Consider the following 13,298-nt stretch of genomic DNA (forward strand, 5'->3'; position numbering starts at 1 on the left):
GGGGACCCGGGCCAGACCCACGGACCGGTGCGGAGGGCGCGCGGCTGCCTGGCCGCCTCTCCGCGTCGAGGCGTTGGGCCTCGGCGGAGCGGGCCCGGCTGCCACCCTCTCCCTTCCCAATAAGGAGGCGGCTGTCGCTCGGTCTCAGCGAAGCCGGCGCCGGGAGGGTGTTCTCAGGCTTGCCGACGGTGGGGTCGCGTCCTTGGGCGCCGCTGCCCCAGTTCGGTGCGGCTGTCCCGGCCAACACGTCCGAACCGAGCCGCCCCTGGGCCGGGACCCGAACCCCTACCCCGCCCCGACAACCCCCGGCCCGGCCAACTCCCGAGTCCCGCAGCAACTCCCGCTCCTCGCCCTGCGGACGCGTGGATATGTCTGACCTAGAGAGGGTTTTGTGCGAAAGGAAAGGTTATACAAACGGAAAAGTCTTGGTAGGTGACATGGGGGCATGTCGGAACTGGAAAGACAGTACTGGATTCTAGGGACCTCTCATGGAAGGCTCACAGACCTAGAAACTAAATGGACGCAAATGTTTTAGATTCTCCCCACCTTGTTTTTGTGGCGTTGGGCGGAGGATGGTGTCCGAGAATAAGCTGGTGCGTCTGTTTCGGCTCTTTCGCCTTCCTGCCTTCAGCGCTCTGGGGTCCCTGGATGGGGAGGACGGTGGGGACCGAGCGCTCGCAGAGGAGGAGCCGCCTCCTGCAGCAGAGTCCCCGCCGCGCCGGCGCTCCTGCCTCCGGGTCTGAACACTGGGCAGTCTTCTTTATAAGACTGCTCCCCTCCGACCCAGAATTCCTACATCAGTGGTTAAAAAATGCAAGCCTTTTCAGGTTAAATGTAGCTCTTCTAGAAAGCTTTTTCCCAGAGTGTATTTTTTGTTCAGGGGTAGTAGGGGTAGTAAAGGGTAAATGTTCTTGATACATTTTAGTTACTTAGTAGCGTTCAGCATTTGTTTTTATTTTGTGAAATCACTGTCTGCCATCGCTGATGGAGCCCTCGGTGTGAAATAACCGAAAATGACGCTTTACTGAACAGCGATGTAAATCGAGAGGACCTTGGCAGATACGTGATACTCCTCGGAAATGACTGTTTCTTCCGATATTCAAGACCTCGGAAGGTTTTAAGTTTGGTTTACTTTTAATTCCTCTTACTATCTAGTGAGTGAAGGAAATTATGGAGCGCCCTTATTAGTGAGTCACCATGGGAAAAATAGGTTGCGTCGCTCGCTCCTGAGCAGCTTGGATCAGGAAATGGAAGCAGCGGCAGCGGAGCTCCGCTCTTTCAAATGGAGGATCATTGATTCTGTTGGTGGTGCTGTTACTGGGGTATTAAATCTTCACCGCTGGAACGCGCGTCTGCGCGTGTCCGCGTGTGAAAAGGAGCCTGGAATAGTGAGGCCATTCATAACCGACTAAAGCTGTCCTCGGCGAGACTGGGGGAGGCGCGCTTCCAGGGACTCCCGGTGTTTACTACGTTGTGCTGAGAAACCAGGCAGAGGGAAGGCAGGAGCAAAAACTCGCCTGTGTCCCCTGTGACAAAGGGGAGATCTCGGGCTCGTGGGGAAGCAGTTGGGAACTCGCTCCTTGGCGCTGCTCCACCCCTTACCCCATACGGAGGCCCCGTATCTTCAATGTTTCGGTGGAAAAGTCATTTAGGCGCAAGATTATTGGAGTAGAAAAGCCACTTAGATGGCGCTTGCTTTTATCTTCTTGCGGACCTTCTCTGTAGGTCTCCGCCTGGGAAATTCGTAGGCACCGACGTGCAAACACGTGCATTGCAGCATTTGCTTTGCCCCTCAGTATTACGTGGCCAGAAGTGTCATTTGGGCATTATGCAGATTCTAGAAACAGTGTCTGCCTGTCGCGGGCAGTTTGACTCCTCTGGCGAGATGAGGGGTTCGAGAGGAAAAAGGAAGTCATCCGAGGGAGTCTTGGAAGGTTTTTAAGTAGATGGTGCTGCCGTCCGGCCTGTGTGAATGACTTTCTAAAATGGCGGCCAGTACCCACTTTATGTGGGAATCAGCAGAGCTGATCTCAGAATGCACAGAGGGAGGAGCGGACGGAGGATGCTAGCTGCCTGGGAAGGCGGCGGTCTGCAGGAACGTTTCTGTATTAAAGAGGGCTTAGCTGGTACATTGCTCAGGACTGCATTTAAAGCAGTGTGTTACCTATTGCAGAGCAAAAGCAGATGCTATTGATAAAAGCAGATTATCTTAAAACTAAGTAGACTGAGTGTCCCTGACACTCCTTTATATTTTTAAAACGACTTTTGAGAATTTTAAGCAAGTTTGCTCATACCTTTGGATAGATAGCGCATTCTTAGTGGGTTTAGAGAGTGTAAAAAGGTTTACAGAGAAAAATCTTCCCTTTACTCCAACCCTGGGAATTCCAGTTCCCACTCTCCACCTCACCCCCAACCCCCCACCCCCCCACTCCCCTAACAGGTAATCTCTATGTCTGGCTTATTGTTTATCCTTAAACGTGTACAAGAAATATTCCTCCTGATCCGGCTATGGAGCTAAATGGACTTTGGAGAAATTCAAGGTCTTTTATCCTTATTGTAGAGAACGTTTTGTAAAATGTGTGATTGCTACAGGGAGGGAAACTAAATGTGAATAATTTAAGTGAAAGGGATAATAAAACAGTGGTTGCACCAGAATGATAGCTCTGCAAGAAAACTTAAGAATATTCACTTCTGATGTCTTCTAGAAATCATAATGAGAAAAACCATGCCTATACCTATACTAAGACTGAGGTTGAAGTACCTACTTTCACTGTTTTCCCTAGCTGATTTCAACATTAACTAATAACTGTTTTACGGGATTAAATAGTGTACACTGGGAATACATTATATAAAATGTTTCAAAATGAATGTTCTTGTAACGGTGATTAGGCTTCGTAGTAAGTGTTTGAATTTTAAAGAGTGATTCAAAGAGACAGTTTTGGGAGCAGGACAGTTGAGAAGCATTTTGGGATGGGGGTCGATCAGAGCCAGTTCTTTTATTTATATTTTGATCAGTGTTTGGTAGAAAATAGATTGAAGGAAGCTTGCTGATTTGGCTTTTTTCCCTGTGCCAAAGAAAGACCAAATCTTTAGAATGTAATCAGAACATTTTAAAAATTTGGCTTTACCTTCTTACAATAAGAATAATATAATGTGCTCATTATTTTAACAGCATTCAATATACTGATTGAAAAGAATTAAGTGAGTATTTCTGAATCAAATTTTATTTAACAAAGATCCATTGCAGAGACTGAATTTGCACAATAGAAAAAGTCCTTTCCTTTGTATGGTGTGTTAGCTGGATTGAAGGGGGATGGGAGGAGTTATACAACAATTGGTTGCTGTCTTAGTTGTTAGAGGGAGAGGTGTGTGTGCTGAGGCGACTCCCTGAATTAGAATGAGCCAATGAATAAAACCCTTTAGAAGAAAAAAATTCTCTGTATTTTATTTTCAGATTTGAAGTAAATCAAATATTCAGGTTCTTCCCATCCATTCTCAGTTCTAAAGAATAGGTTGAAGATTTTACAGAGGTTGAGCAAGGTAGTGGTTCATGTAAAATTTTTGTCAAAGAATGAAACTCAGTTTTAGCTGGTATATATGTTACATTATGTGAATTTGGATGGCTTTACTTCTGGGACACAATAATAAAGTGGTAGAGTTTCCTTATCCTCACATACTCTATGACTAGAGATATTTTTAGACTTAAACAAATTTGACTCATCCTAGCCTGCATCACTGCTTTATGGTTTATTCTTTTAGGCTGAGCCGGTTTCTATGAAGAAACACCTCTGTTTCTGAATGTTATAATTTTGAATACCTATTTTCATGATAGGCTTTTGCATATTAAAACAATGAAGTAAAATACTTTTATACTTATCTTAATAAATAGCATTAAAAATTAACACAGAATGCTTGAAATGTTGTATTTTATTTCCTGAGTTAGAAACGCCCCTGGCATGTTGGAGGAGAACAGAAGGCTTAGTGCCAAGAAGAAAGGTGTTTGACTTGTGTAGAGGGCACCTTTTTCCAACTACCTTTCTTGTAGACTGATTGCTCAGGCGTTGTATTGTTTGGTATGCTTATGAAGAGATTTCAGGCTTGATTTCGGAGACATTTTTAATCTTGTGAGCACTAATGCTTCGGAAAGATGTACAGATGTTACAGAAATAGTGGTAATTTGAAGTTTTTTCCAAATAGTCTTCCAAGTCTCATTTTCCCCTTAGTTTCAAATTTTGCTCAAATTTTTTAAAAAATTGAATTTTTTTTGTGAAAACTAGCATATTCCGATTGGGGACTATGTTTTTTTTTTGCTTTTACTTTTAAGAGTCGCTAGTGTTTGAGCTGTATTAAACTAGTCCACAGTATTTAGAGTAAACATTGCAGTCTGAAAATACCTTGAGTATATGTAATCATTAAAATTGTGCTCCCAAGTGTCATTATTGGATGCTTTGCAATAAATTGTTGTTCATCAACTTTAAACAGACATATATTAGTCTGTTGATCAAGGAGACTAACTAAAGTAACACTTTTCTATATTAAAAACACTTTACTATATGTTTTAATTTTTTCTTTATTATATGTCTTCTATCTACTCATATTTTGAGTGAAAATAGCATGCTCTGTTGTGGAAATCAATTAGGATATTAAATCAACTTATTAGAAATTACATAATTTTGTGTGCTGTCTAGCTGGTTTTTAGTATGTGAAAGTATGCTTTGCAGTGAGGTGTTCTTGGTGTAATGTTAAAGTATTGAGATAGTCACATTTTTTCTCCTTACATGTGTGTCTGTCTGCCAAGTTGAAAATTTTAAACATCTAAAAAAAACCCACAGCGGTATGTCTCTATAAAACCCTAACTTAAATTTAGTGAATTCTTGGATTTAATTACTTAGGATTTCATTTTGATTATAGAATGAATTGAAATCTAGCATGTTTAGAGATTTTTATTATATGAGAACTGCTCCATTTCTTACAGTTAAGGAATATTTGTGGAAAATTCAAATGGAAAACACTTATTATTACTTGTGTTTTATACTTGGTGCTAGATTTTTGGTCCAACATTAAACTTCAGGAGTAGCTGTATGTCTTTGTATCTTTGTATTAGATGCTGAGTTTCGGTTACATTGACAAATGAAATGAAGATTTTTCTGGTTATATCTTGTATTGACTTTGTTACAGTCTTAATCTTGTTTATGCACAGTATATGTAGTCTTACATATAATACATTTATAGTTTCTTTGGGCTTCCCTGGTGGTTCAGATGGTAAAGAATCTGCCTGCAATGCAGGAGACCTGGGTTCGATCACAGGATTGGGAAGATCCCCTGGAGAAGGGAATGGCTACCCTCTCCAGTATTCATGCCTGGAGAATTCCATGGATAGAGGTGCCTGGTGGGCTGTAGTCCATGGGGTTGCAAACAGTTGGACAGGACTGAGCGACTAACATAGTTTCTTTGATTCTTAAAGTAGACTCAGTGATTTTTTTTTTACCTTTCACCCGATCATTTTATTCCTTTTATTTAAAAACTAAAATATTTGTACTCTGCTTAGAAACATTTTGTATTTTACACTTGACATATAGTGATTTGCATCTTTTGTAAGTCAGTAAATTGGTAGGTGTGAATTTTTTTTCAGGCATTACTTTTTTTTTAAAGAATAATAGAGCCCGCTAAAGAAGTTGGTTGTCAGCTTTTTTTTTTTTTTTTAAGATTTATTTAATTTATTGGCTATGATGGGTCTTCGTTGCTTCAAGCAGACTTTCTCTAATTGTGTCTAGTTGTGGCAAGTGAAGGCTACTCTCTTCGGTGTGAGGGCTTCTCATTATAGTGGCTTCTCTTGTTAAGGAGCACAGGCTCTAACTGTGTGGGCTTCAGTAGTTGCAGTACATGGGCTTAGTAGTTGTGGTACACAGGCTTAGTTGCTTCATGGCATGTAGGATCTTCCCAGACTAGGGATCGAACCAGTGTCGCTTGTGTTGCAAGGCAGATTCTTAACCACTGGACCACCAGGGAAGCCCGTCAACCATTACTTTTTAAAATTCATGCTTCATGCTGTCTGCATGAAAGGCACTTTTTTCACTCAAGATTTTTAAAATTTTATTAATTTTTTTTTTTTGCCGGGGGAGCTGCATGTTGTGGCATGTGGGATCTTAGTTCCCCAACCAGGGAACCAACCCATGCCCTCTGCAGTGGAAGTGTGGACCCCTAGCCACGGGACTGCCAGGGCATTCCCCACTCAAAATTATTTAAGTCATCTGAGATTAAAAGAAAAAATATTTTAAAAGTTTAGCACTTTACTATGTCAAAAGGATATTAGATTCTTCAATGAAAACTATTGCCATTTAGACCAGAATTTAGGAGGAGGTACTTAAATTTGGCTTGGAAAATACTGTATCTTTATTTTCACTAACTTCTTATCAGAATTTAGCATTTCTGTCAACTCTTAACTGTATCGTGGTATAGTACCAGCATGGTAGTATGGGGATTACCTGTGATGATCACCAACACCAATCAGATGTATTTTCATATTTCACATTACAGTTGTTGCAGATATCTCATTTAGGCTCATCACAACTTGAAAATGACAATAACTTTTAAACCTGCTGCTAAATACTTTTATTTAATGCATTAATAAAGGTGTGTGTGTATACATACATACACACACATATATATTTATATATATATGGGGGCTTCCCTGGTGGCTCAGATGGTAAAGAGTCTTCCTGCAGTGTGGGAGACCCAGGTTCAATCCCTGGGTCAAGATCTGTGTCTATGTATGTGTAGATTACTGCAGACAGCATGAAGCATGAATCTCTCTCTCTCTCTGTACACACACACACACACACACACACACACACACACACACACACACGATACTGTATGGTCAATCTGTGTTGTGGATATACTTTTAAAATTCTACCCTGGAGATTTTTGAACATACACAAAAAGTAGAAAAACAGTAAATTAATCCCGTGTACCCATCATTTAGCTCCAGTGACCATCAGCCATGACCTATTCTGCTTTATGAGGAAAAAGAAACCACAGGAAGGGATGGAGAGTAATGGGGATGGCAGTGATGAGGAAGGCCTCTTTGAAAAGATAACATTTGATTCACAGGAATGAAGACCAATCTATATAACTAGATCCACTGCCTAACTGTTTTTTCATTTAAAATGTATTTTGAAATAGTTCAGGAAAAGTACAAAGAATTCCCACATTCCCTTCACACAGATTCCTCAGTTGTTAGCATATTGCTACATTTCTTCCATTACCTTCTCTTGTTGTCTCCTGGCATATCATCCTTTCACCCTTATATTCTCCAGTGTATACCTCCCAAAAACAAAGACACTTCTGCATTCCACCACATAGTATTCTCAGCCAGGAAATCAACACTGGTATAACAGTATTACCCAATCCATAGACCTCATTCAAATGATGCCAGTCATCCCAGCAATGTCCCTCTTTCCTTTTTGATCCAGGATCCTAGCCAGTACCGTGTATTGCCTTTGGTTGTTGGGTGTCATCCTTCTGTAACAGTTTCTTACTCTTAATTCTCATGTGCCTCATAGTCTTAAAGAACATAGTTCTTTCAGTCTGCAGGCTGACCCTCCACCCAGGTCTGTCCAATATTACCTCGTGACCAGATCAGGTCATGCTTTCTTGGCAGATATACCATAGAAATAATTCTGTGCTTTATCAAAGTATGAAAACAGTATGGCTGCATCCCACACTGGTGATGTTAACTTTGATCACCTAGTAAAATTAGTCTTCACTGTTTTCCCCCTTTTATTTGATTAACATTTTATGGGAAGATATCCAATATTGAACTGATAGTCTTTTCCATCGTCAGCCCTAAACCCAGTAGCCTTAACTTCCTTTGATAACTTTTTTTTAATGTTTTCATTTTTGTTTATTTATTTGGCTGCATTGGGCCTTAGCTGTGGCATGTGGAATCTAGTTCCTTGATCAGGGATTGAACCTAGGCTCCCTGCACTGGGAATTAGGAGACTTATCTACTGGACCACCAAGGAAGTCCCCTCATTGTTAACTCTTGACTATATTATATATTGCTGTGATTGTTGCCAAATGGTAATCTATTACTATGATTGCTTCTTCAGTAATTCTGCTGTAGGTAAGAATTTTCCATATATATATTTGGAAATATATGTATATATTTTTATATACATATATAAATATATATATTTATACATATATACAAAATATAAATATATATTTTGAGAATATATATACATATTTAAATAAAGGTGAAAGAGGAGAGTGAAAAAGCTGACTTAAAACTCAGCATTCAAAAAATGAAGATACCCAGTCTCATCACTTCATGGCAAATAGATGGGGAAACAGTGGAAACACTGCAGACTTTATTTTCTTGGGCTCCAAAATCACTGCAGATGGTGACCTCAGCTTGGTCCTTGGAAGAAAAGCTATGACCAACCTAGACAGCATATTAAAAAGCAGAGACATTACTTTGCCAAAAAGGTCTGTATAGTCAAAGATACGGTTTTTCTGGTAGTCATGTATGTATGGATGTGAGAGTTGGACCATAAAGAAGGCTGAACACTGAAGAATTGATGCTTTTGAACTGTGGTATTGGAGAAGACTCTTGAGAGTCTCTTGAACTGCAAGGAGATAAAACCAGTCAATCATAAAGGAAATCATTCCTGAATATTCATTAGAAGGACTGATGCTGAAGCTGAAACTCCAATACTTTGGCCACCTGATGTGAAGAGCCGATTCATTAGAAAAGACCCTGGTGCTGGGAAAGATTGAAGGCAGGAGGAGAAGAGGATGACAGAGGATGAGACGGTTGGATGGCGTCACCAACTCAATGGACATGAGTTTGAGCAAGCTCCGTGAGACGGTGAAGAACAGGGAAGCCTGGCGTGGTGCAGTCCATGGGATTGTAAAGAGTTGGCCACAACTGAGTGACCAAACAACAACAATATATATTTGGAGATATGTGTATACATACAGACACGCATATATGTGGTTTCCATTTTTTTCTGTAGGTTTTAATTCAGGGCTTGCTTATTTTCATACCCAAATCATTCTAGATTTGACCAGTGGGAACCCCTTCAAATTGGCTACTATGCCCTTTTGATATCGCCCCAGTATTCTCTTAAACATTTATTTCTGGCAACAACAAAGGCTCATCTTGTATTTTCCCTCCCCCAGTCCTGGAATCAACAATTTGTCCAAGAAACTCTTGGTTCTTTTCATGAGGGATGGTATTTAGAAACCAAGATCTGGGTGCAGGTTTACTCATTGGTACAGAGATAAGAAATTAAAAGACGCTTACTCCTTGGAAGGAAGATTATGACCAACCTAGATAGCGCATTTAAAATCAGAGACATTACTTTGCCAACAAAGATCCATCTAGTCAAGGCTATGGTTTTTCCATTGGTCACGTATGGATGTCAGAATTGGACGATGAAGAAAGCTGAGCGCCGAAGAATTGATGCCTTTGAACTGTGGTGTTGGAGAAGACTCTTGAGAGTCCCTTGGACTGCAAGGAGATCCAACCAGTCCATCCTAAAGGAGATCAGTCCTGGGTGTTCATTGGAAGGACTGATGTTGAAGCTGAAACTCCAATACTTTGGCCACCTCATGCGAAGAGTTGACTCATTGGAAAAGACCCTAATGCTGGGAAGGATTGGGGGCAGGAGGAGAAGGGGACGACAGAGGATCAGATGGTTGGATGGCATCACCAACTCGGGGTTTGGGTAAACTCCGAGAGTTGGTGATGGACAAGGAGGCCTGGCGTGCTGCGATTCATGGGGTCGCAAAGAGTCGGACACGACTGAGCGACTGAACTGAACAGAACAGAGATAAGAGGATGTGTATTGTGTGTGTATATGTATACTACCACTTCATTGACTACGCCAAAGCTTATGACTGTGTAGATCACAACAAGCTGGGAAATTTTTGAAGAGATGGAAATACCAGATGATCTTACTTGTCTCCTGAGAAACCTGTCTGTGGGTCAAGAAGCAGCAGTTAGAACCTTACACAGAGCAACTGACTGGTTCAAAATTGGGAAAGGGGTACGAGAAGGCTGTATATTGTCACCTTGCTTATTTAACTTCTTTGCAGAGAACATCATGCAGAATGGCAGGCTGGGTGAATCACAAGCTAGAATCAAGATTGCAGGGAGAAAAGTCAGCAACCTCAGATATGCAGATGATACCACTCTAATGGCAGAAAGTGAAGAGGAACTAAAGAGCCTCTTGATGAAGGTGAAAGAGGAGAGTGAGAAGACTGGCTTAAAATTCAACATTCAAAAAACTAAGATCATGGCATCTGGTCCCATCACTTCATGGCAAATAGATGGGGAAAAAGTGGAAGCAGTCACAGATTTTATTTTCTTGGGCTCCACAGTCACTGGACAGTGACTACAGCCATGAAATTAAAAGATGCTTGCTCTTTGGAAAGGTATGACAAACCTAGACCAGTCAATCCTAAAGGAAATCAATTCTGAATATTCATTAGAAGGACTGATGCTGATGCTGAAGCTCCAATACTTTGTCCAACTGATATGAAGAGCCGACTCACTGTAAAAGACTGTGTTGCTGGGAAAGATTGAAGGCAAAAGAAGAGGGTGGCAGAGGATGAGATGGCATCACTGACTCAACGGATGTGAATCTGAGCAAACTCCAGGAGATAGTGAAGGACAGGGAAGCCTGATGTACTGCAGTCCATGGGTCACAAAGAGTTGGACACAACTTGGCAACTGAGCACCACCACCACCACCAAAATATATGCATATGTATACATTACATGTACCACTATATCATATATTTAAAAGCTGTGTTCGCACATGTTTCAATACATGAGGATTCTTTCTGAACTCCCCATTTCCATGTTTATAAACTGCTTCTCAGACAGTGAGAAACCTGACTCTTGTTATTCTCAATATATTTGCTTATTTACCTAGTCACGTTTTCAGTGTAGCTAATATCCCAGCCACTCTGCCTCCTCTACCTTTGGGTACCTCGCTCCTGCTGCCTCTGCATCAAATCCCCTCCCTCTTGGCTACTCTCTTGGAAACCAACACTGTGGGGGAGGTGAAAGGCAAGGAAAGGTAGGTGGAACTGGAAATCACTTGAATGTTTTTGTCTTCAGATTTTACCTTATAGGAGACAACTTGTGGATGGATGAGTCACCTGCCTCTGGTACCATCTGTAGGCAGATTTAGAGCAACCTCACTTTTTAACTGTTGGTTTTGATTCTACTTCCGCACTGACTTTATGACATGAGGTTAATCACAGAATCAATATGAGCTGTATTATATGCTTAGTCATTCAGAAGAGGGAGTGGTAAGAAGCTTGTTTTTTAGGAATAATATTAGGTCCCACCATTGCTCCATGTATTTGGGTGTTAGTCATTTACTTTATGTGATATCTCAGCAAATTTTGCCCTTGCTCTACTTCCTCCCAAACCTTACTGACCTCAACCTTATTTCTTTTTTTGTTTTAACTTAAATTTTTAAAAATTAATTTTAAATTAGTAAATTTTAATTAATTTAATTCTTAATTGAAGTATAACTGACATAACCTTATATTGGTTTCTGGTACATACAACATAATAATATGATATTTGTATATATTGCAAAATGATTACCATTAGTTAACATTCCTCATCATACATAGTTACAAAAACCATTTTTTTTCCTTGTGATGAGGGCTTTTAAGATTTACTCTCATAGGAACTTTCACATATGCAAATACAGTGTTAACTACAGTCACTGTGCTATACATTATATCCTTGTGACATTCACTTTATTACTGGAAGTTTGTATCTTTTGCACCCTTTTGTTCCACCCATCTCTGCACTCACCAGGCACTGATTTTCTTCTGTATCAAAATTTTTTTGTTTTAAAGAATTCCCATGTAAGTGAGATCAAATGGTATTTGTCTTTCTCTGACTTATTTCACTTAGTATTATGCCCTCAAGTTTTATTCATTTTGTTCCAAATGTCAGGATTTCCTTTTCTATGGCTGAATAGTATTCCATTCTGCATGTGTGTACATACATACACAGCCCGTATGTCACATCTTTAGCCATCCATCGATCTGTGGATACAGATTATTTCCGTATCTTGGCTTTTGGTAATAAATGAATATTGCAGTGAACGTGAGGATGCATATATCTTTTCAAATTAGTGTTTTTGTTTTCTTTGGATATATACCCAGAAGTGGAATTGCTGTCATACGGTAATTCTATTTTTAATTTTTTGGTGAACGTCCATACTGCTTTCCATAGTGGCGGCACTCAACTTTCTTTTTCCCCTCCCTCTATACTACTTTTCGCCCCTGTCCAAAGAGTTGCTTAATAAATTAAGAACTGTATTCCTTTGCATGAGCCCTACAATGTGTATAGTTGGTATTATTTTGAAGTAGCTCCCAGACATCTTATTTAATCCATAAATGTTTCAATGTTTATCTCTAGAAGATATGCACCAATACTGTGGTATATCCGTATATCAAATACCCAGTCTAACTGGGGCATTTGAGTAGGAATATACCATTGGCTCAATTACAAACTTGAGCCAGTACTCAAGTTTGTAATTGCTTTAAGAATCTTTTTTTTTTTTTAACTCAGGCTCTAAATAAAATATGTAAGATTTATTTTAAAAATTTTGTTAAGGTATAATTTGCATACAATAAAATGAACCTGCTTCAAGTGTTGAGTTTGTTGAATTTTGAGTAATGTAGGCATCCTTGTAATCACTACCACTACCACAGTCAAGATACTACATTTATTTACTTATTGATGGACATTAGACTATTTAAATTTTTTTTTAATCTGTAAGTTTTAATCTTTCTTTACAGCTTAATTTGTTGGAAATCAGGTTGACTGTCGAGTTTCTCACAGTGTGTGTTTTGCTGATTACATTTTTGTCCTGTGGTATACATTAACATCACCTTTTGTCCTCTGTAATTTCCTATATGTTTAAAAGGGCCTATTTTTGAATATTTGATAACTGTGTTTCAATATAATTTGTTTCCTTGTAATTCATGCATTTTATTTTCCTTATGACCCCATGGACTGTAGCCTGCCAGGCTGTTCTCTCTGTGGAATTTTCCAGGGAAGAATACTGGAGTGGGTTGCCATTTCCTTTTCCAGGAGATCTTCCCAACCCAGAAATCAAACCCAAGTCTCTTGCATTGTCAGGAGGATTCTTTACCACTGAGCCTTTAATTTAATAATATTCTGAGAAAGGGTTTATAGGTTTCACAAGACTGTCAAAGCAGTCCATGGAAAAAAGTTTAAGAAACGTTGGT

The 13,298-nt window shown here is 40.0% G+C and overlaps 1 protein-coding gene across 8 annotated transcripts in view; it reads left to right on the top strand.

Moving 5' to 3' along the window:
- The window catches only part of SPEN (spen family transcriptional repressor), an 88,575-nt gene that overhangs the window by 427 nt on the left and 74,850 nt on the right, over positions 1-13,298 (top strand). For 4 of the 8 annotated variants that reach the window (XM_081488117.1, XM_081488119.1, XM_081488114.1 and 1 more), the window contains exon 1: positions 9-428. The exons of the other annotated variants lie outside the window; for them this stretch is intronic. The gene's annotated coding sequence lies outside the window, so the exon portion shown is untranslated. Of the gene's footprint in view, positions 1-8; positions 429-13,298 lie in introns of those variants that run through there. 8 annotated transcript variants of the gene reach the window in all.

Source organism: Giraffa tippelskirchi, chromosome 5 (genome assembly GCF_054371585.1).
Source record: "Giraffa tippelskirchi isolate mGirTip1 chromosome 5, T2T-mGirTip1v1.2.pri, whole genome shotgun sequence".
NCBI classification, from domain to species: Eukaryota; Metazoa; Chordata; class Mammalia; order Artiodactyla; family Giraffidae; genus Giraffa; species Giraffa tippelskirchi.